General features: G+C 42.0%; 1 pseudogene; it reads right to left on the bottom strand.

The window, feature by feature from the left end:
* Positions 1-1669: 1669 nt before the first annotated feature.
* Positions 1670-24515, bottom strand: LOC118838994 (annotated as a pseudogene).
* Between the last annotated feature and the right edge of the window lie 318 nt (positions 24516-24833).

Genomic DNA, 24833 nt, shown 5'->3' with positions numbered 1-24833 from the left:
CCAGTATCTCTGCCAAGAAAACCCCAGATGGAGTCAAAAAGAGTTGAATATGACTGAAAAGACTGAATAACATAAATGCTGCCACCACATGGAAGAAGTTTCTCCTAATGCAGCTTTTCCACATGTTTCTGCTGGCACAAGGTATCACGGAATAAAGGTTAAATGTTGAGTGTGTTCTCTTTATCATTCACAAGATAATAGATTTAGTGAGCTAGAGGGATTACAGGACAATTGATTTAGAGCCGGCAGGGACCTTGGCAGTCGTTCAGTCCAACCCTATCCTTTTACAAAGGAGGAGCTGAGGCCCAGAGAGGTGAAGATGTGACTTGCCAGAGTCACAGGGCTAGGAAGTATCTGAGGCTGAATTTGACCCTAAGTGGCAGTCTGTCCACGTCACCACCCTGTCCCTTCAGCTAGTCTAACCTACTCCCTTTACATGTAAAGCACTGAGGCCTCACTTACTATGGCCAAGGTCATACAGGTAGTAAGTGACAGAGAAAGGGCTTAAACCCAGGTCCTTCTGGTTCCAAATCCAGGGCTTTCCCCACTGTACCACACTGCCCAATACCTTCCAAATCAGTCCTTTCTCTTTATCCACACATCAGGACTCTGTCTCATGCATTAGCCTCGTTCTATTTTTTATACTTACCTAATATTTAATCATCAATTTATTTGATATTTAAATATTTTCATATTTATTCTCTCACATACACACACACAATCGGGGTTAAGTGACTTACCCAGGTTCACATAACTAGTAAGTGTCTGAGTCCAGATTTGAACTCAGGGCCTCTGACTCCAGTGCTGGTGCTCTATCCACTGCCCCAAAAAGTGTTCAGTCATAGTCAACATTCTGTAATTTTTATGCTTGATGTGTCTCGCTTGATGGAGACCAAGGTTATTTGTAGATTTAGACTTCATCTGCTTGTTCGATGTAACCACAATTTTTTTTTCAGTCAGGTCTGACTCTTCATGACCCCATTGTGGGGTTTTCCTGGAAAAGATACTGGAATGGTTTGCTATTTCCTTCTCTGGCTCATTTTACAGATGAGGAAACTGAGGCAAACAGGGTTAAGTGACTTGCCCAGGGGCACACAGCTAGTAAGTGTCTGAGGCTGGATTTGAAGTCATGAAGAGGAGTCTGCCTGAGTCCAGGTCCAGCACCATATCCACTGCGCCACCTAGCTGCCCACATTTTTTTTCACAAGGTACAACCTTTTCTATTATAATCACAAAATCATGAGTATAAGTGTATAAGTGAATATTGTGTAACTGTATAAGTGAATGTATAAGTGAACATTAATCAATGCTATTGTGATTTGATATAAAGAGGTCAGATGACAGTAATAGTAATAGCAGAACACATTGTAAAGAAAAAATAATGTGTAACTTGGCTGGTCTTGCAACGCACTTTTTAGTGCAACCATTAAGAAACAATAGCGTTCAGTTCAACAAAGTACTGCAGAATGTCATGCCATAGTCCACTTGATTCTAAGAGCGTCAGGACAGGCAGCTTGTTAGTAAAATGGTAGAGAATACAAAAAAAGCCACATGTTGATTCATAAAATGTATCATGGTTTGTTTAGAGGACTTTAAAGTGATCTCATTGTGGAATTTAGCATAACTGAGAAAAACCACTCAGAGAATCTTCTGATTTGAAGTTGCCTTGCTAGGCAATGGCTTTGGCTTCAGGTAGGAATGCCTCCCAGTACTTTGTCGTCTGCTGTTGTGTTTGGACTAGTGATTCCAAGTGCTTGATGACAATAGTTTTAAAGTCTTTCACTCATTCCTTCTCAGATCTTCCAACTTCCTTTCCAATGGTTTTGGAGATTTGTTCAAATCTCTCTCTCCTTGCTGACCTTTGGCTTCCCAGTCTCTGATTTCATTTTTAGCCTGCAGTATTTTATCTGGGTTGCTGTTCATCAGCATTTTTGCTTCAGCTTCACATTGTTTTTTTTTTTCTGCAAAGAAATCTGAGCATCATCCCATTTCTGCCAACATTTCATTAGATGACCAAACACTTTTTACTGCTGCAATGAGACAAACGTAGTCACTAAGTAGTTACAAAAACACATAAAATCCAGCAAAAGCTTGTTCTTGATGTAATTGGTCGATCTTCTCTTCAACCTCGGCAATCTGAGACAAAGCTCTAGATAGAGCAGTAGAGGCTCAGGATTACCTAACATGGAGGCGCTTTTGCAAAGTTGGCTGTGTTGGCTGAAAGTTCTTTTCTGTGACAGAACCAGGGCTTCAGCACTGGCATGAAGAAGTTTCCTAAGCCGCTGATCCAAATTCTCCAATTGCTGCTGCTTTTCCTCAAGTCATTCATCCCATGCATTCCTCTTGATTGTCATTTTATTGACAGCGTCAGCAGCCTTGTTCACCATCCTCAATATTCCTGCTTCACTCAGATCCCGAGGGTTAAGTGCTCTCGGCAGCTCCGAGCTCTCTAAGAATTGCCTTAAATCAGGATATTGAAGAAATGTTGGATGTTTCACTGTACGCTGAAGATACCCCTCCAGGGCTCCTCTCCTTTTTTCTACAAATTCAGTGGATGATGAATCTTCTTTCCCAACTTTCACTTTGGTTGGCCTATAACACCCTTCTCCGCAGCTGGAGGCACAATATAACCAACATGAAAGTGCTTTGTGGCTAATTTGCCATGCAATCCAAGAAAGTCGCTAAACCTTCTCTTAACTGAAAATTCATTCATATTGAACATGGATAGGGAAGTCTTTGTTGTTACTCTATATGCCATGCAAGCATTCATGCCATCACCAAAAGTAAAATGGAAGGCAGAAATCCCGTGATTTACTTTCTACCACACTCTTATGCCTTGGCTCTCAAGCCACTGGCTTCCTCTTACTCTTCTGGCTACTTGTTCATCTTTTCTTTCCCAATCACTTTCTCGCCATGACAACTTAACAGCATTTCAGGGGATGAGATCCTTCCCCTTAGAGTTCATTCTAAGTTGCCACTGAAATCTGTGGTGATCTCATTTTATCTTAAAACCTTAGCCATGGGGATGCTAGGTGGCACCGTGAGTACAGCACCGGCCCTGGAGTCAGGGGACCTGAGTTCAAATGTGACCTCAGACACTTGACACACTTACTAGCCATGTAACCTTGGGCAAGTCACTTAACCCCAATGCCTTGCCTTCCCCCCTCCAAAAAAAATTAGCCATAACCTCTGCCCAAAGGGTACCCAACTACATCATTCTTCATCAAGTTAAGGTGAAGTGTGGCCATGTCATCCTCTCAGATCCTTCCCTTGGGGCTTTTCCCAACACCTCCCACCTGACTCCCACATTAGTACCAGCTTCAGCTCCCCTCGATCCAGTATCTAAGACAGTGACAGATACTTGAAAGAAGGAATAAAATGCCAATAGTTGATGGGCCTTATTTAGGTAATGAGATAAGAGGGATGTAAGGGACATAGGGAAAAATGTTCAGGGAATCTATATAGATCAAATGGACACAAAAACATTAAAATAATGAAGCATCTTAAGTGGCGTCTTGGTTTGTTTGTCTGACAACACAGAGATTTGGGTCATTGATCCCTCCATTCTCCATTCTTAGCCTTAGGATGTATTAGTAGATGGCAAAAAATAATTTAACATGCTATTCTTTTTTTAAATTTAATTTTATTTATTTTTGTTACATTTTAAGTTCCAAACTGTCTTCCTCCTTCCCTCCGCAACCCACACTAGAGGGGCCACCATTTGACACAAATACATACGTATATGTGTATATATTTGTAAACATATTTATGCATAGTATATGTATATATATGTGTATATATGTAAATATATGTAGATGTAGATGTAAAACCATACTATGCATATTTTTATTTATTAGTTCTTTCGCTGGAGTTGAATACCATCTTCCTTCATAGATTCTTTGTAGATGATTTGAATATTTATAATACTCAAAATAGCTTAGTGTTTCATAGTTATTGTTCAAACAATGTTGCTGTCACTGTATCCAGATTCCTTTGGTTCTGCTCATTTCACTTTTCATTATTTCATATAAGTCTTTCCATAAAATCAACCAGCCTATTTCTTATGGCACAGCAGTATTCCATCGCAATCACATACCACAACTTCTTTAGCCATTCCCCAATTGATGGGCAATTCTACAATTTCCACCACAAATTGCCACCACAAAGAGAGTTGCTATAAATATTTTAGAACATATAGGCTCTTTTCCTTTTTTCCTTGATCGTCTTGAGAAACAGACCTAATAGTGGTGTTGCTGGGTTAAAGGGTATGGGTTATCAATACACTGTTCTAAAATCTTCTTTATGTTCATTGACAACACAATTTATTTAAAAGGGTAAAAATATCATTTTGAAAGGGAAAAGTGAAGCTTTTAAAATCAAATTAACAAGCAGTGTTATGATTGAAAAATAAATGGAGGGTGGAGGAAGAACAAAGCAATAACAAACAAGACTTGGTTCATTTGTTGGAACATGGAACTGAGATTACAGGGTCCAAGACTAGGAGAGACCTTAAAAATCATTTCATGCTTATTCAACAAATGAAGAAACTGAGGCTCAAAGAATTTAAATGACTTATCCCAGTTCACACAGGCAGCAAGTGTCAAGCCAGGATCTGAACTCATGTCCTCTGACTCCAGACCCAACATTTGTTCTACCATGCCAAACTATAAGAGACACAGGGTCTATTCCTTACCCTGCCATTACTTTTATGCATGGTTATTTCTTCACTTAGAGTCTCAACTTGGTTTTCTGCAAAATGAGAAGATAGGACTCAACAATCTGTACAATCTCCTCAACCTCTAATATTCTGTGTCTTTGCCAAACTGCAACACTCACAAAACTATCAAAATGTTTTTTCTAAGATTACCACCCAACCATTTTCTTCTCACCCATCTCCCTTTCACATTTATGGTAACCCAGGAGCTTCTTGGAATAAGATCTTAAACATGTTATGGTCAAATCTCCACTCCTATGTGACTTAAGTAGAGCTGCTAGGTATCATCTGTCTGGTAGGCAATTCTGTTCAAGATATGTTTCTAATTAATATTATTCTGCAATATGAAAAGCAAAGAGATCTGCCCCCCTCCATTGCTGACTCACATCAGAATGATGGGGAAATAATTTAACTTCTGTGTACCTCGGTTTTAATATCAATAAAGTAGAATTTGCAATATATACCTGTAACTGCTATCTATCCTATGGGTTAGGTATTGACAAAGTGCTGCAGAAATAGTATAAACTATTCTTTGCAAATCTTTTGGCAAAGTTGGATTGCCCAGACTCAATCACCTGAGAATCAGGAATCATGATACTATAGTATCACCAACTTAAGAGATACACAGGATATCATAGAGAGTTAATATGCATCCTAATGCCTATAGCATAATATTCAATATGCCCACTTCTCTCTCCTTTGGGCTGAGGAAAAAGTGGACTCTTAAGAATCAACTGATCCGTAGGTCCCCATGGTATCTTTGTACTACATGTTCATCTGGGAAGGATTGTACCCATTCCCTTGCAGAAGTAGTGTTCTCTGCCTGTCTGCCTTGCAGTGCTCACACCCAGGCAGTTACCTGCTTACATGAGGGAGTTATGAAATGAAAGAGAACAAGATTGTGTCTAATGGGACCGGCAACCAGTTGTGGACCAGTGATGACTCTCTTTCTTAGGGAATGGTCATTCCCTTAGACTCAAGGGAGAGTTTGGGGTTTTGATATGCCATTTGGTTATATAAAAGAAGGCTCCTTGTTATTCGTCCTGGAGTATGGCTACAAGGTAGGGAAAGGTGGAACGGGATAGATTGGTGGGGGTGGCAAGGGGAGGATCAGGAAACTCAAGTCTGAATGAACTTGAGGATACTAGAAATGGAGGAGAGGAGTGCCTCTTCTTTCTTTGATACTTTCTTAGTCATAAGAGTGAAGCCCATGCTTCAGGCTCCTCAAGAGAAAGGATGTGTGTGGTTCTGAAATGCTTTTGGTTCTAGAAGGGTGGATTATTAATTAAGATAAACTTGATCATAACCTTAAAGAGTATTATTTGAGAAGCATGAACAAAAAGGTTTCCAATTTTATGATTTGGAAGTTATATGACCTAGTAATGAAGGTGTATACACCTGCTTGCACAGCAAGTAAATGTCTATGAAAGAATGAGTGGACTTATTCATTGACTTTCCATTGTATAATCATCATTCTCCAATTAGAGGGCTTATTCCAAATGACTGTGGCTGTGGAACTTGACTCTAAGGTGGGAAGAGGGAGAAGCTGGTTGAAAGGGAACAAAGTTGGAATCGTTCCTTAACCCCATTTCCTTAATGGGAAACAGCATCTAAAAGACAGTAGAAAGGAAGAATGACTAGGACTTGGCAAGCGTGTGATTTGGGAAAGCAAAGAAAACAGGAGTGAAGCTTCAAGGTTAAAAGTGTGGTTGACTTGGAGAACTCTGCTATGGACAGAGATAAGAAAGTCAGAAAGAAAGCGTTTTTGGAGGACAAGCTGATTAGTTCAGATTAAGATTTGCAAAAATGCAGGTATAAATGTCCAGCAGGCAAGTAAAAATAAATAACTTGGGACAGTGACTATTTGGTTGGAAATTTATAGTTGGCTGAAACCTACATAGAAGCAAAAGGTTATAGTCATGAGATCCTTGACCATCAAAGGAGGCTGGGGGAGGGGGGAAGAGAAAGGAGTCGAGACCTGTGATTTTGGTTATATAGGAAACTCCAGATGAGGAAACCACTTCTACCACTGTCTGATTAGCATCTATTCTAATTATAGTCATAGGGACTGGTGTATGGGGTGTTTAGGGAGGATTAGCACCTCTGGTGTGAGGGCTTGCTGAGCCCTTTTCAGGGCTGCCAATCCACACCTTCACTACCGCTCACCTGTGGCTCCAAGAAAGTGTAGCATGTGTGGCTACATCCCATAAACTGTTGTGGCAGATGTACTAAACCAGGTTGAGGGTAACCAACAGGGCTCAAACCTGTCAGTGAGTTGGGAGGGAATTAAGTTCAAAGCAAGGACTGGGGCTCCCGGGGAAAGCAAAATTAAAGGAAGTTTTTAGTAGAAGAGTTAGGATTCTTTAGGAAGGAACTTGTGATAAAGGATTTAGCATAGTGCCTTGCAATAAGAGATGCTTAATAAATGTCTGTTGACTGACTGACTGAAGGAGAGACTGAAGATTCAAGAAAGATAAGAAAAAACTAGTGAAACTAAGCCCCAAGAAAGAAAGGAAGGAATGGGGTTAAGAACACTAGTGGGGGAGGGGGTTATAGATAGGAGGAATTATATGTCACCTCAGATTGTGAAGACCATGAACTATTAAGATGGGGGAGGACGGTATTGTAAGGTGGACAGAGTAGACTTTGTCTCAATTAAAAAGAAGGCATAATAATTTCTGCTAGGAGATACCATGAGTGAGGCTGAAGGGGAGCAGAAAAGATTTTGAATGGCCACTATGTGAAATTTGATAGGGAATTAACAAGGAAATGAATTGAGCATCAACAAGGGTACAAGTGAAATTAGATAGCATAAATTCATTGGATACTGAATCAACTGACTTTTCTAATTTTCTTCCACAAAGATCAGTGGTCTGAAAGAAGGAGCCGAGAAAAACAAATGGCATTAAGCATAAGTATGAGAGGCAGAAGTTTACTCAGCAAATGTTTTTTACGCTCCTTCCATGTATACTTCCCTTGACACTAGAAGAGATGCCAAATTCATATAAGACATAGCTCCTTCTCTCATGGAGTTTATAGAGTAGTAATGAGATAGGATACATCCACAAGTAACTATAACACAAAATCAGAGAAAGTATGTAATTCTACATTAGAGAAGTAAAAACCAAAGAGTCAGGGTTCATAGACTTAGAACCAAAAGGGACCTTGGAGCCCATCTAGTCTAACTTTATACAGAAGGAAAATGAGGTCTAGAGGGGTGAAATGACTTGCTTAACATTACACCGCTGGCTTGAGTTAGAATCCCTGTCCTCTGGGTCCAAATCCAATGTATTTTCTACCATATTGCTATCACCATAGGAAGGGATCAGGACAAGCAAGTGTATTAGGAGGGCAGAGTTTATAATCTCAAAGAGGATCATAAACATGTCTGAAACGTTCGGAACCGCCGGATATAAGAAACTCTCAAAGTAGAAGGCAGAAGAATCAAAACATTTATTTAGGCTCCACAGTAACCAACCCATGAACCAGCAACCCCATTTTGATATGTTGATCAAAAGCTTCCAGGCCCAATAAGTACGCCTTGAAAGAGTAACCAGGAGGCTACAGAGAAGCATGATTGCGTAAAGCAAAATCATGTTTCCCCCTCTATGGTAATAAGATTACCCACTGGCCTGAAGTCTTTGTTCAGCTTTCTCCCGTAGGTCAGCTCTGCTACTGGCAGCTCCTGCTTCAGCTGTGTCTGTGGCTGTGGCTGTAACTGACGTAACTGTCGTAACTGCCTCTGTAACTGCCTCTGGCTCCAACTGTCGCTGTAACTGTCGCTGTAATGGCCTGAAGTCTTTGTTCAGCTTTCTCCCGTAGGTTAGCTCTGCTACTGGCAGCTCCTGCTTCAGCTGTGTCTGTGGCTGTGGCTGTAACTGACGTAACTGTCGTAACTGTCGCTGTAACTGTCGCTGTAACTGCCTCTGGTTCCAACGGAAGCTGCTTTTAACCATCCAGCTTCTGCGGGGGTGTAAGGTACGCCGGGGAAAACACAGGCTCCCCCAATCCACTGGCCTGAAGTCTTTGTTCAGCTTCCTCCCGTAGGTCAGCTCTGCTACTGGCAGCTCCTGTTTCAGCTGTGTCTGTGGCTGTGGCTGTAACTGACGTAACTGCCGTAACTGTCGCTGTAACTGTCGCTGTAACTGTCGCTGTAACTGTCGTTGTAACTGTCTCTGGCTCCAACCGGAAAAGGAAAAGAGGATCTTCAAGCTGTCCTCTCCCCTCTTATAGAGTTTTTTGACATCATCAAGCACCGCCTGAACGACCAGGGCCGATTGGTTCTTGACTTGGCCCCTCCCCCTAGTGTAGCCGTTAACACCTCCCCTCAGCCAGCCCCATGACTCATCACACAGGAAGTTGTCTGCTTCCTGGAATGCTCTTTGGGCTTCCTGCCCCGGAAGAGCAAGCCACAGTGTCCAGAGGCTCAATGAGGTAAGCTGAGTCATTCAAAGAAAACAAAGGCCATTCTGGCTACACTCCACCCCTTGTTATAGGATACATAATCTAATCAGCCATGTATCCTAGAACATACATTGTGATCCAATTACAAAGGAAACTAAAACATATCATTCATTATAAAGCAAAACATATCATTTGGTGACATTCCTAAATATTGGTTTACGATTCAAATGTGATCCACCCCTAGGTCCCAGCAAGATAATCTCTTCAATTAATCATCCCCAAAATAATTATTAATAATTCAAATGTCCACCCCTAAATCCTTGTATCCATTACATAGGATCAATAATATCATAACAATAAAACAACACAGCAAGGATAACACAAAATAAGTAAACAGAACACTGTCATCATTTCCACCCCCCTTGAACGATTGGGGCTCAAAATCTTGGGGTGAGGGGTGAAGGTCTCATTTTCCATAGCTTCTTCATGCTGAAATTGGATGTAGAGATGGCCCTGCCCCCAAAAAGTCCCATTCCAGAGGTCATTTCTTTAACGAGCTGGCAGGAATTCCAAGAATGCTACATGCTTAGGCAGTCACCGGAAAGTGCAGGGTGCTTAAGCCTGAAGGAAACAAAACTAGCAACAAGGTTAGCCAAAACAAAGGCCAAAAAGAATAGACAAGTATGGACTATAATTCTTCAAATAAAATCATCTCAAGTTTGGTTGAGATTTCAGTTATGCAAAGATCCAACATCAGAGCCAAACTCAGGTGGGAAATGAGACAGAGACTAGGATTGTCCTCCCAGCCTTTCCCCAAATGTACAGGTTTTCATCCGTTAATCACACAAAGTTACCTTTCCTCTGAGTGGCTTATGGCATTTACCAGCATCAGCCATACCTGTGGAGTCTGTGAATCTATTATGATAACCTATTCACGGTAAAATATATGGTTCAGGGGTACGATTTGGTAATTATTTTCCCCTGAATAGACAACTGTTACAGTGTTGTCCTTCCCATGGGCTATAACTTCTGCAGCCTTTGGAATATCATCTGGCTTCCGTTTTACCCATACCTTAGCTCCTGACTTTATTCTATCAATGGAGCAAGACCCTTTTGCCCCTCTAGTAGTTATTTTGGGAGGAGGGTCAGTTTTCACAAAGGGTATTTTTTCACAGGGGATAATAATGACTTGAACCATCCTATCATTTCTACAAAATTGTACAGGTTTTTTACCCATATTCTGGAGTGTCACAACAATTTCTTTTTGATAATTAGAATCTATCACTCCAGCCAATACATGTATTCCTTGAGCCGCTAATCCTGGTTTAGGTAATATCCGTCCAAGATGATTCTTGGGGATTCTCATACATACTCCAGTAGGGGTTTTTCTTATCTCTTTCCTATTTAACCTAAAATTCTCTATACAATGTAAATCATATCCTGCTGAACCAGGTGTTCCTGGACTTGGTAGTGGGACATCTTCCCTCACAGTCCAAAATTCAATGTTTTGGATCTCACATGTTTGCTGTTCTCTGATCTGCAGATTTGGGGTCATCATTCTGGCTAGAGGTGTACTCCCCCCTAAGGGCCTATTATTCAAATTACGTAAGGCAATAGACAAATTATCCTTCCAATGTCGATATGAATTATTTGAGCTTAATTTTCTCAGCTGTTCTTTCAACAATCCATTCATTCTTTCAATTAGCCCAGATGCTTGTGGGTAATATGGAATATGATATATCCATTCTATATTATTCAACACACAATATCTTTTCACTTCTTTGCCCTTGAAATGTGACCCATTGTCACTTTGAATCTGCATTGGGGTTCCATAATATAAACTTACAATATCTAAAGTTTTACAGGTGTTTTTCTGAGTTGCGTCTTTATAAGGACAAGCCACTAGTACACCTGAATAGGTGTCAACACATGTACATACATATTTACATCCTTTATCCTGGGGTAGTGGGCCAATATAATCTATCTGCCAAATTTGGGCTGGAACTTTTCCCCTTGCTATTTCTCCAGTAACTATCCTAGGAAGAGTTCGTTCTTTTTCTAATTGGCATATACAACACTCCTCTGTTATTTGTTTTAACAACGCATGAGAAATACTGATACCTCGATCCTGTGCCCATCGATGGGTGGCCTGGACCCCTAAATGGCCAGCAGTCTGGTGGACCCATCTTGCTAAGGCTGGGTCATCAGTTGGAGTCGGAGTAGGGACAATACATTCAGTAGCAATCTTTGCTAGTCGATCCGCATGTGCATTGTACTCACGTTCTGGTGTGGTCAGGGTTGCATGAGCATCAACATGAAAAACTGACAGATCTGTAACCAAAGACATGTCCCATATATTTTCCCATAACTCTTTACCCCAAACTTGTTTGCCATGAATCTCCCAATTCTGATTCCTCCATATAGGCATCCACGTAGCTAATCCATTAGCTACCGCCCACGAGTCAGTAAATATATGACACTGTCCTCCTTTCTCTGCTCTGATGGCCTGATGCACTGCCATCAGTTCAGCATATTGGCTACTTCCACCTATCCCAGAACTTTCCAGAGTTCTCCTTGTACAGGGGTTATAGGCTACTGCTTTCCAATGTCTCTTCTGTCCTAAATATTTTGCTATCCCATCAGTAAACCAAGCATGTTTCTTCTGTTCTTCATTTAGTCCGTCATATCCATTATTCCATTTCACTAAGGATGGTACCATCTGTTGCTTAGATTCAAGGGGCTTTTCATTGCTCTCAGTATCAATGTTCGCCACAGATTCATGTAGAGCAGAAACTCCATTTTTGCCTGCTCTGGACCTATTCTGAATATACCACTTCCATTTGATTATGCTTGCCTCTTGTGCATGTCCAATTCTGTGAGAAGCTGGGGTACTCATTACCCAAGTCATAATTGGAATTCCAGGCCTTAATACCACTTCATGACCCAGAGTTAGTTGTTCAGTTTCTACTAAAGCCCAATATGCAGCTAACAGCTGCTTCTCAAAAGGTGTATATTGCACTCCAGATGAGGGCAGTTTCCTTGACCAAAAGCCTAAAGGTATACTTCGGCTTTGTTGTTTTTGCCACAGACTCCAATTTGCATAGTCATCTTGTACAGTCACTTGTAACTCCACTGGCCCATTTTGCATAGGCCATAAGTCTAGAGCTAATTGAATAGCAGCCTTTGCTTCCTCAAAAGCTCTACTTTGTTCAAGTCCCCAGTCAAATTCATATTTCTTTCTGGTGACTTTATACAAGGGTTTTAAAATCTGTCCCAAATGTGGGATGTGGTGTCTCCAATAACCAAACAGCCCTATGAACTTTTGGGCCTCTTTCTTATTGGTAGGGGTGGGAAAATCCTGGATTTTTTGTCGAGCTTGTGGGAGAATTTCTCGCAGTCCTCTATTCCACTGTATCCCCAAGAATTTTACAGTTTGAGCTGGCCCTTGAACCTTTGCGGGGTTGATTTCCCATCCTTTGCTTTTCATATGGTCAATTAATAATACTAAACTCTCCTCCACCTCCTTTATATTCTTTCCCTGTATCATGATGTCATCTATGTAATGTGTAAGCTGTACACCAGGTAACTTTAATTCATCCAAATGTTCAGCTACAATCCTGTGGCAAATAGTTGGGCTATGAATATATCCTTGCGGCAGGCGTGTAAATGTATACTGTCGGCCTTGCCAAGTAAAAGCAAACTGATTCCATTGCTTGGGGTCTATTGGGATTGTAAAGAAGGCATTGGCCAAATCAATAACTGCATACCAAGTCCCTTCACGTTTTTGTATTCTCTCTATTAAAGTAACCGTGTCTGGGACAGCAGCATACAAGGGAGGAGTCACTTTGTTCAGCTGTCTATAATCTACTGTCATCCTCCATGTTCCATCTGACTTTCGGACTGGCCAGACAGGGTTGTTCCATTGAGTAGTTGTAGGGACTAACACTCCTGCCTCAACACATTCTCTTATAGTGTTGGCAATTTCATCTTGCCCACCTGGCACACGATATTGCCTCAAAGTAATTATTTTAGAAGGTTCGGGCAAAGTGATTGGATCCATCTTGATTTTCCCCACTAAGACTGCATTAATGCCCATTTTCCTCACAGCAAATTGGTATTTCCCTTCGGGTAAATTTAAGGTCATACCCTTCAATATGTCTATTCCAATGATGTATTCGGGAATAGGCACAATAACCACACTATATTCTTTCTTGGGCAACTGTCCAATTTTCATCATTAATTTAACTTGCCTGGCTGATATTTCAGTCCCTCCTAGTCCTGTAATGGTAATAGGAGTTCCATGGCTGAACTTGTCTGGATTTCCATAAATAAGGGTGGCCTCGGCCCCAGTATCTATTAATGCCTCAGTTACCGTACTTGACCCATTTTTCCAATATATGGTCAAGTTAATGTGAGGTCTACAATCCAGCCTGTGTATTTCCTTAATTTGGACTGGGGCTCGGCCTGTTCCCTAGTATTCCCTTTCATATGATTCACTTGGGTTTGAAGGTTCAACATCTGTAGTATTTGCAGGAGCAGTTCTTATTTCCCTATCTCTCCTGTTATCAAGGCCTTTATCTCTGTACATTCTATATAATTCATTGGTTGGAATTCCATCTATCATTTCAAAACCTACCCCTGCTCTCAATAAAGCAGTAAACATTTCTTTCCTTGTTACTCTCCTTTGGCGCCAAGTTTGCTGGTTATTCACCCTTCTCTCTCGAGGAGATCTATCCCTTCCCCAGTCACCTAAGTCATATAACTGTAAAATCTTATTTATCACTGTTGTAAGACGGCTCCCTACTTCTCCAAGTAATAAATTCAAAATTAGTTGTTTATAAGCAGGGGGAGCTGTCCTAATTATTAAATTCCTATGAGGCAGTTCCATTGGATCATTGTAATATTTGTCTGCAGTTCCTATCATAATGGCAGTCTTCATTACCTCCTCCTTTAGTCTCATGATACAATCTCTAAGTGAATACCAGGGTCTGTGCTCAGTGGGCCACATAGAATCAGTAGCATATCTCTTATTGCATCCCACAGCGGCTAATGCCAACAGAGTAGTCCTGCTATCACCATCTCCTTGCTGATGATGTTCCCTAAAAGCTTGTTGAACTAGAGGATCATGGCTGATACCTATGAATCTCATGCAGTCTGTCCTATCTACTGATATTCCACTGGCCCCTTGATCACTGAGTCTTACCATCCAAGATATCAATGGTTCTCCTATTCTTTGGCTGAATCTGCTCAAAATATCTGTGACCTCTTGCGGTGAGAAATCTTCCTGAATTTCCCTTGTAACTGAATCTTCACCTCGGGTTTCTGTCTTCCTCCTTTGTATGGGTCGAGCCCTTGTCTGATCATTTAACCATCTCCTATTCTCTGTGTGAGGCACATCCTGAACCCCAGTAGTGTTTTGTGCCTCAGCCCCTAACATTGTCTCATTCTCTCCCCACTCACTTCCTCTGCCACCATGGCTAGGACGAAGCAGGCAGTCAGGCTCTTTCTGGGCTGGGTTGAAATGCACTCTGGGCTTTTTTGGTCTCCTGTTGCTCTTAGCCACATTAATAGAAAAGTTCTCATTTGAGTCAGTTTGGTCTCCTGCTATCTGAGATTCCCCTTCTTCCTGTGGGGTAGGAGTGCCCCCATGTCTTTCACTTAATCTCAATCTTTCGTATACTAGCCGGTAGACTGATAATACTATCCAGCTTTGCCTAGATAGTGATGCCCCTGACTGAATCCCAACTTCTCGTAAACACTTTTCCAAATCCCTAGGATCTCCTCTCCGTAGCCTTGGTTCCCAGTTTTCACAGGGTCCAGCTTTTTTAGCCAATTCTTTTGCTAGGGAGGAATAAAATGGATCCTCCCATCCTGGGATATTCATCTCTTCCTCTGGAATTGTTCTGCTTCTAAATAGAGATCTTATACCTAGCGATCCCATCCTGGTCGCCAAATGTATTAGGAGGGCAGAGTTTATAATCTCAAAGAGGATCATAAACATGTCTGAAACGTTCGGAACCGCCGGATATAAGAAACTCTCAAAGTAGAAGGCAGAAGAATCAAAACATTTATTTAGGCTCCACAGTAACCAACCCATGAACCAGCAACCCCATTTTGATATGTTGATCAAAAGCTTCCAGGCCCAATAAGTACGCCTTGAAAGAGTAACCAGGAGGCTACAGAGAAGCATGATTGCGTAAAGCAAAATCATGTTTCCCCCTCTATGGTAATAAGATTACCCACTGGCCTGAAGTCTTTGTTCAGCTTTCTCCCGTAGGTCAGCTCTGCTACTGGCAGCTCCTGCTTCAGCTGTGTCTGTGGCTGTGGCTGTAACTGACGTAACTGTCGTAACTGCCTCTGTAACTGCCTCTGGCTCCAACTGTCGCTGTAACTGTCGCTGTAATGGCCTGAAGTCTTTGTTCAGCTTTCTCCCGTAGGTTAGCTCTGCTACTGGCAGCTCCTGCTTCAGCTGTGTCTGTGGCTGTGGCTGTAACTGACGTAACTGTCGTAACTGTCGCTGTAACTGTCGCTGTAACTGCCTCTGGTTCCAACGGAAGCTGCTTTTAACCATCCAGCTTCTGCGGGGGTGTAAGGTACGCCGGGGAAAACACAGGCTCCCCCAATCCACTGGCCTGAAGTCTTTGTTCAGCTTCCTCCCGTAGGTCAGCTCTGCTACTGGCAGCTCCTGTTTCAGCTGTGTCTGTGGCTGTGGCTGTAACTGACGTAACTGCCGTAACTGTCGCTGTAACTGTCGCTGTAACTGTCGCTGTAACTGTCGTTGTAACTGTCTCTGGCTCCAACCGGAAAAGGAAAAGAGGATCTTCAAGCTGTCCTCTCCCCTCTTATAGAGTTTTTTGACATCATCAAGCACCGCCTGAACGACCAGGGCCGATTGGTTCTTGACTTGGCCCCTCCCCCTAGTGTAGCCGTTAACACCTCCCCTCAGCCAGCCCCATGACTCATCACACAGGAAGTTGTCTGCTTCCTGGAATGCTCTTTGGGCTTCCTGCCCCGGAAGAGCAAGCCACAGTGTCCAGAGGCTCAATGAGGTAAGCTGAGTCATTCAAAGAAAACAAAGGCCATTCTGGCTACAGCAAGCTTCACAAAGGTGATGACATTTGAATTGGACTTTCGAAGATGGGTAAAGATGCGAGAGCACAAGCCTGAGGGGTGAGGAAGAGGACAGCAAGAGTATTCCAAATGTACAGAACAATGTAGGAGAAGGCGCCAAGGTTGAAAAAACTGCAGGCTATGTACAATGGCATAGAGTTAGTCAACTTGGCTGAAGGGAAAAGTGTCTGGAAGGGAGTGGTATGACGACTGTCTAGAAAGATCAGGGGGCATCAGGAGGTGGAGAGCTTGGATGCCGGGCAAAGTGGTTAGAATTTTACAGGAGATCACTGAAGCAATATAATCAGGCCTAGACCATATGGGTGTATAAAGTATTTTTTCATCCATTAAATACCTCTTTTCCACCTCAAAACAATTCTGAGATGTAGCCTCTGTTATGTCCATATACAATCCAATCCAATCCATAATAAATCCAATATAAATCTATTATTATGTCCACTTAGAAAAAGACACAGGACTTCTGAGGGGTTAAAGGACTTGCTCATGGTCGAACAGCTAGTAAGGGTCCAAAGGGGGATCTGAACCTAGCTCTCTCCTGACTCTAAGTCCTGCGCTAAGACAAATAAAAGGATATTATTTAGTAATCGAAGTGAATCAGCAGGGATTAGTGCCCCCCATGAGATGGCATTCACTGATGAATATTTGGGAGCTTCCCCAAGTGAAAAGGTACTGTAGGATTGTCGTAGGAAATGCAAAGAAACCTAGGACATGGACTCACACCTTAAAGAATTAGCATTCTAGTGCTTTCCACATATATATATATATGTATATGTAATACATATATACACATACAATAAACCTTTCAAGCTGCTTTGTCTTGCCCCGATCTAAACACCCCTGTGTCTACTTCAGAGGTTCTGTGGTCTTGCCTTGTGGGTACTCTCCAAGTCTAAGCTGTGCAGACAACAATCCCTCCTCTATCATTTCCATTCATGTCTTCCACTGCCTGTTTGCCCCATGCTCTGGGCACCTCACTTAGCCTTAAACCTTGGTACACTGCATGGGTCCCAGTACAGCCCTCAGGCCCTACATCTTATCCCCTGTTTTTGCAACGTGACTGACTCACCTTTTTTTCTAACGTACATTTCCTGGAGGAATATGTTTTAGGCTAAGTATTATTTGTAAGTTGTCCATGGTAATATAATAAAGCCTACTTATATCTATCATGCTTCATCTCTCCATTGGCTTCTGACTGACCCACCACTTTTAGAGATTGTGGTGTTCCACAATTCACAGACATCCCTGAGATTATGTTTGTGTTAAAAAGACAGTTTGTATTAGGGAGCAGTTGAAAGCCCTGCAGTTTCCCAGATTCAAACCAGCGTACTCCCTTTTTCTTGATTAATTATGAGCCTAGTTCATTGTCCATTTGCAATATGGCTGATGCTGAAAAATAGGAAATGGATAAAGGCAAAGACAAGGATCAAAAATTATGATCATAATTTTACATAAAATAGTCACCGTAAAGAGGAGGCCTTTGTCAGTCAGCGATTGTAGAGATGGTAGAGATGTGTAATCCAAGAATAAACACAGTGAAAGTACAAAACCCTTTGTACAATGTAATGGAGGTAAAGATTACAATCAGTATCTCCTAATAAAAACAGTGAAAAGCAGTGAAGGGGAAAATGGGTTTCTAGAAAGATTGGCAGCAGGGCCAACTAAACCGGATCATCCCAGGAGCAATAATAGATGAAACTAAATTTTTTAAAAGATGGAAAATGGAGCAGATTTTCCAGCATTTGTATAGCCATCTATCCTCATTACTGATAACACCAGAATCGCCATATTTGGACTTATTACCTAATGTGTTATGGGCTTAGGAACTACTACCCTTGCCATGTATTACTTGTATTACATCTTGGGTGAGGCATTGCATTGTAGTAGATAGAGAACTTGACTTAGGCATTAGGAAGATCTAGAATCAAGTCCTATCCCTGTAACCCTGGAAAGTTATTTCATTTCTCAGTGCCCAAGACAACACTGAAAACCATAAGGCTCAATGGTAGCTGACAGAGTGGATAGATCACTTGCTCTGGAGTCAGAAAGACCTCAGATCAAATCTAGCCTCTGATACTTACTAACTGGGTGACCCTGGACAAGTCACTTAACTTCTGTCTACCTCACTTTCCTAAACTCTAAAATGAGGATCATAACAGCACCCACATCCCAGGATTGTGTGAATATCTAAATGAGATTGTATTTTTAAAACATTTAGATCCTGGCACATAAAAGGTGTTTAATCAATGAGAAATGAGAAGATGAGAACTTTACTGTGTCTTGGGGAAGATGCAAAACATGGAACCTTCTCTCTTCAGCTTGCAGTCTAATAGGAAGATGTGATCCATATGTACATTTTTATTATATTTTTTAATCTAATGTGTGCTTGGTGAATGAACGTTCTCTGTAACTCATGGAAAAGAAAGAGAATAAGCATTGATTCTACCATTGGTCTCTGACAGGCTTGGAACACTACTTCCTGGCCCATAGAGCCAGGCAGAGTCTAGGAATAGGGGCAGGGACATTACAAGGAGCAGGTTATGCCTCTGTAGCTGCCCCTGGGCTTCTGGCACAAGAAGATCTCCGCTCTCCACAGCATTAGACGCTCAGTGCATCATGGGATTTTTCACTGGCTCCCTGAGTGTTGAACAGTGAGTGGCCCCTGCCAGGGAGACTTGCCAGCCATTCCCCAGAAGCAATGGATTCAAAATGGTAAAGCTTGGCATTCCTATAATTTTCTTGAAACCCAATATCCTTTATTTAAAATAACTTTGGAGTGTGCTTCTCCAATATGTAACAATCAGATATAATACGAAATAAATGGCATCAGACAGACAGACACTGGCAACTTTAAATACAGAAAGAGAAACATTTGCCTACAGCAACTCCCTCTTTTGTGTTGTCCTTGTTCTCAAGTTAAAAAAAAAAAAGCCAAATCATGAAACTCCTTTTTTTTTATTTCAAATCATTAAACATTTATTAAGCTTGTACCAAATGCAAGAATCTAGACTAAGGTCCAGATACAAAAGAGAGACAGCCCAAGCAGACTCTGCTCTCAGTGAGCTTAGAGTTTAATGTGGGGAAAGACATAAGTAGGTTCTGTATAGATTTGACACAAGACAAAGGGTCCTGATTTATCCACTTCAGAAATATAGGGAGATGAGAGTCCAGGTCACAAAGCTCTTTTTGAAAAACTGCATTTCAGATCTTTGGAAAAACCAAGAGCATCTTTACACCAAAACACAGAATATTTGTTGTGCTGTCTTCTAGCTGTTGTCCCCGTTAGGCAGCCAGGGAGAAACGAAAAAGCTCTTTGAGCTCTCATCTGTTTGTTGTTGCTGTTGTTTTTAATCCACTTTTTACTCTAACCACCTTATTAGGGTTCCCTGAGAGCTGACTCCCCGTTATTCCCCTCAGACACGAATATTTGTAGCTGCCCACAAATCACTCTGAAAGAAAGGCAATTTGACACCCTGCTGTTCCGAGACTTGGCTGCCCAAAGAAATTGCCTCTTAGAGCTTATTAGGTTTATTAAGAAATGATTGAGGAGTGTATGTGTGTGTGTGTTTGTGCGTGCGCGTGTGTGTATTTTCCCAGTACAGACTTAAGCAACTGATCCACGGTATTAAGGATACAAAACCGATTTGGGGAGAATCAGTTATTTCTTCTCTATGTCTACTGCATTCCTCCTCTCCTAACTACCTCCGTAACCTTGGCAGGCTCTGGACATTTTCCATGCTGAAGAAAATCAGTGTTTTGCCTCAAGCAAGGAACATAAATGTTGCAACACTGACTCCTCCTCTAATGGAGAAAGAGTGAACAAGTGCATAAGAGTAGTATTTCTCACAGAGCTGTCAGGCTGAATCCAGTGGAGTCAGCTCTGTAGTCTATAGACAGTCTCTCTCTCTCTCTCTCTCTCTCTCTTTCTCTCTCTCTCTCTCTCTCTCTCTCTCTCTCTCTCTCTCTCTCTCTCTCTCTCTCTCTCTCTCTCTCATATCTTCTCTCAAGATTTACCGACTGTTGGTGAAACAGTTTTTACCCACAATGGATTTTCACGTCCTTTTTCAGGAAGTGTCCCTGGATTGACATGTCTCCTGCCTGACTTGGTTCTCTGGCACAAGTGAGTACCGTGTGGCTAAACCTGTTTGGAAAGCTGTGTTGACCCGGCTTAGTGCTGCTAAAATGTGTCGGGCTGTAAATTGGGCTGTAGGTTTTCCTGTCTGCATGTGTGTAGGGTGGGGAAAGGATGGGAAGGCGGTAAAGGGTCAAGGGCTATTGAAGTTAAAAAAAAAAAGCCAAAAGGGATCAAGGTCCTAGCAAATGCATGCTTGATGCAATTAATTCTCCAAAGAGCATGTGGGGAAAACAAGAGTTCTGACCACAGGCTGGGAATCATCCCTTATGCTAAGGCACTAAAAATAACCTGCAATTGAGAGGGTTTGGTTCCCCCTTGGACACACACAAAGGGCTTTACAGCTGCACACAGATGCATTAGCCTTTTAAAAGGTGTCTTCAGATGCACCCTGGAAAAGGAATTTCTGTTGCAATTGTGAGCTTTTCAGTATGTAAATTATTTATGTCAAAATGAAAAGGAAAGGGGGAGGAGAAGGGGTCCAATAACATAAGGCTGATTGGCAGTGACAGACTGACTTCCAGGACCACTACAGTCCCAAGTGTCATTGGGCAGGCAGTGAGTGCAGAGTACCTACCTGTAGGAAGTCCCATCATTTGGCTAACTACAAAAAGTTTAGTTACCTGGACTTACATGCTTGAGGATTGCTACCTGAGAAATACAATGTGTGTGTGTGTGTGTGTGTGTGTGTGTGTGTGTGTGTGTGTGTGTGTGTAAGAGAGGAGCGGCAGGTGAAGGGAAAGGTATCGATTTGCAAATCGATTGCAAAGGATCTTGCAAACGCTAAGGAGAAGACTGACAAAGTAAAGAAGCAAAAAGTGGGATAGTACGTTGTGAGTGAACAGGGGAGAGGCCAAGGAAAAGGGAGGGCAGAAAGGGAAAACAAACACACTTGGCCAGAAAGCCAGAGAGCAGGAGCAGCAGCGGCAGCAGCAGCAGCGGCGGCGGCTGAGGGATTGTAGGAGTTCTCTCCTCAGGAAAATATCCTTTTACTGACCTCTACCTGTATCCAAGGGCAAACAATCCGCATTGTCTAAATAACAGACAGTCTCAACTTAGGGTTTTCCATGCCAGGGTCTGAAAGTATGTGGCAAAACAATAATTCATAAAAAAACCCGACAACAAGCACCGTGCGAGGTGAGTCCAGATGGATTCATTCATCTCCATTCATCCCACTGTCTGGCAGAGAGCCCTGCGCTCATTCTCGCTGCCGTCATCCCTGGGGATTCGTTCTAATCCTAGCAAGGCGACCCTATGAGTTGTGGGATCTTAGACAAGTGGCTTTACTTCCCCCAGTCTCAGTTTCCTCTTCTGTAAGATGAGAGTGTTGGACCATATGATTTTCAAGGGCTTTTCCACATGTTAAATTATATGACTCTGTGGGGAGAAAGGAGTGATTGGAGATGGAGAAGCTGTCTGAAACTTCTACCTTCCATTGGAAGTGACATACTAGTCCAGCCATCCAGCAGATGACTTCATTTTATTGATTGATTCATTGCTTTGTTGGCTATTCAAGGCATCATGGGGGGAGGGGAGAGGAGGGAGAGAGAGGGAGACAGAGAGACAGAGACATAGGTAGAGAAACAGAGACATAGAGAGAGAGAGAGAGAGAGAGAGAGAGAGAGAGAGAGAGAGAGAGAGAGAAAGAGAGAGAGAGAGGGATGAGCAAGGGGTGCTGCCTCTAATGCCTAAGCCTGTTGATAGTAAGTGATTTACTCCTGGAGGAGCCATGGCAATCTCTGCCTACCAATAATCAAATGAGAGAATGTATATAAAGTTGTTAAAAGCTCTATATCAATACTAGCTATTTAAAAAAAAAACTGGACTTGTAAGTTCATTGGCATAGGGAATTCCTAGTTAGGAAAATCCTTCTACCAGAGCATATCAGTATCCATTTTCCCACTTACAGGGAACTGTCAGAAGCCCTGAGAGGGTGTTCCAATCAATTTATGTAAGAAATGTCTTTCTAGGTCTTTCTGACTTGGAAGCCAGCTCTTTCTCCCCCTAAACCACTCTGCCTCTGACACAGCTAAGCTAGGCTATGAGTTTTTCACAGCTCCTCAAGGTTATTGATAGGATCAAAGAATCTAGCTGAAAAGGGTTATCTAGTCTGACCTTCCTGTTTTACAGATGGAAAAAGTGGGTCTCATCAAAAGGGAAGTGACTTGCCCAATGGGAGTTGCTGCAGAGCTCAGTCTCGATTAGAGTCCTCCTGACCTCCCAGATTACAGCTCTGTCTACCACACACCCTGGTATTTCTCTTTAATTTAATCCAACAAAAACATTTTAACTCTGTACTTAGGCATCTTTAATGTGCATCTATACTGAGAATACAAAGATGAAAACAAACCCCAATGTCAAGAAAAGGAGATAAGACATGCACACAATTGTTGTTGCAGGGTTGTTCTAAGGATCAAATGAGATTATAATTATAAAACATGTAGGGCAATGCCTGGCACGTAGTGTTATATAAATGTTAGTTATCATCATCATCATTATTATTATTTAAGATAGAACATGATAGATAGAGATGATAAGGTATAATGGAAAGAAAACTGTCTCTGGATGTCAAGGATCAATCTTCCCTCTTCCAGTTACTACGTATGTGATCTCAAGTCACTTAACCTCCTGGGCCTCAGTTTCCCTATCTGTAAAATGAGTGAATTATACTGGATGGCTTCTTGCACCACTTTTAGACCTACGACCTGTAAGGGCAGATAGTCAAAAAGAAGTGCCACGAAAAAACTGTGGAAGGAGAAATCTCTCTCAGCTGAAAGGCTTCCAGGAGCAGCCAGGACTCAAGTAGTGCCCTGAAGGAAGAGATGCATTTCAACAAGAAGAGTTGCTGGGGAGAAGTGCGTTTTATGCAAGGAAGCCAGAAAATCACCAAGGTGGCTAGGAGGAGGGACAGAAGAACTGCCAGTCACCTAGACTATCATATTTGACAGCATAAGTAAAGACTAGAAGGAGACAGGATAGGAAGGAGAGAAAATGAGGAATCTAGTAGATAGCTAGACAGCTCAATGCATAGAGTGCTGGGGCTGGAGTCAGGAAGACCCGAGTTCAAATCCTGCCTCAGACAGTTACTAGATGTGTGACCCTGAACCCCTGTTTGCCTCAGTTTCCTCATCTGCAAAGTGAGTTGGAGAAGGAAATGGCAAATCACTTCCAGTATCTTTGCCAGTAAAACCCCAAATGGGGTCACAGAGTCGGACACAACTGAAAAACGACTGAACGGCATTCTGTTTCACTTTGCCATGTTAGAGCAGGAGCCAGGGTCTAACAGCTGGAGGGTAGGGTGTACACAGATAACAACCTCCCTTTGGACCTCTATAAATTGTATGCGGGCAATCTCTGGGACTCTGTTTAGTGGGTCCCTGCTCTGTAATAAGTTATACCACTGTTGTGTACTATACATAATTATCAAACAATGGTCATTTTGTATATATATATATTTTTATCAGCCTGCCCTGCTCCTCTCATTTTGAGAGCAGAGTGAATGAAATTAGCATCCTGAATGATTCCCTTAGCATATAGCATTATTATTCCTGGGCAGGTAGGTGGGCAGACAGGAACGTAGGAAATGCTGATGCTGATGCTGTACCACATCCCCTTTGCCATGAAATGGGGATTTGTTGTTACCTGCAGTTAAAATGAGCCTCTATTGTCATCAAAGCTCCGACTTCTCACTGTGTTTGCAGTCTTATTGTCTTGTGTCTAAAGCCCAGATGCCAGTTCAGGAAACAGGAAGAGGATCCTGGCTCAAGGCCAAATTTGTAGCCATCCAAAGGCTGATCCTACAAATGTATCTACCTCCTGGCTTCAAGTTTTACCATCTTGGGGATGGATTCCAGTGCTAAATTCTCCCTTGTTCCTTCAGGCTCTATGACCCTAACTACCCTACTCTTTCGAATTCTACCCAGAAAAACTAACCACTGACAATTGATGAAAGTGTTTTCCAAATCTGTGCACAAGGTATAGTACATAACAAGCTGGCCTTGGAGTCAGGAAGGCCTGGGTTCAGCTTGTGCCTGTGATATAAATTCTCTGCGTGACCATAGGTAAGCCATTTACCTTCTTGGTGCCCTCTGACAATGCTCTAAGTTCGTAGGTTGCAGAGCAGATATCAATCTGCATTATAGTGGGTGTTTCTTCACTGGAAGCTCCCTGCAACACTGAAATCACAAGTCTGGACTCCCACCCTCCCCTCCAAAAAAATTGTTACATAAATATCATTGGTATTATTATTGATAATAGTAATAATTAATATTTACATAGTGCTCTAAAGCTTACAAAGTAATTTCTTAGCAATCTGTATGAAGTAAATGCATTATTATCACCCCCCAATTTACAGAAGTGGAAAGAGAGGAATGTTAAGTAATAGTCACATAGCAAGGAAACAGTTCGATAGATCTCAGATCTGATGCTCTTCCCACTATACCCACTATACCATGG

Source organism: Trichosurus vulpecula, chromosome 1, assembly GCF_011100635.1.
Source record: "Trichosurus vulpecula isolate mTriVul1 chromosome 1, mTriVul1.pri, whole genome shotgun sequence".
NCBI classification, from domain to species: Eukaryota; Metazoa; Chordata; class Mammalia; order Diprotodontia; family Phalangeridae; genus Trichosurus; species Trichosurus vulpecula.
The sequence above is the reverse complement of the archived record's forward strand: the minus strand, read 5'-3'. Positions and strand labels throughout refer to the sequence as shown.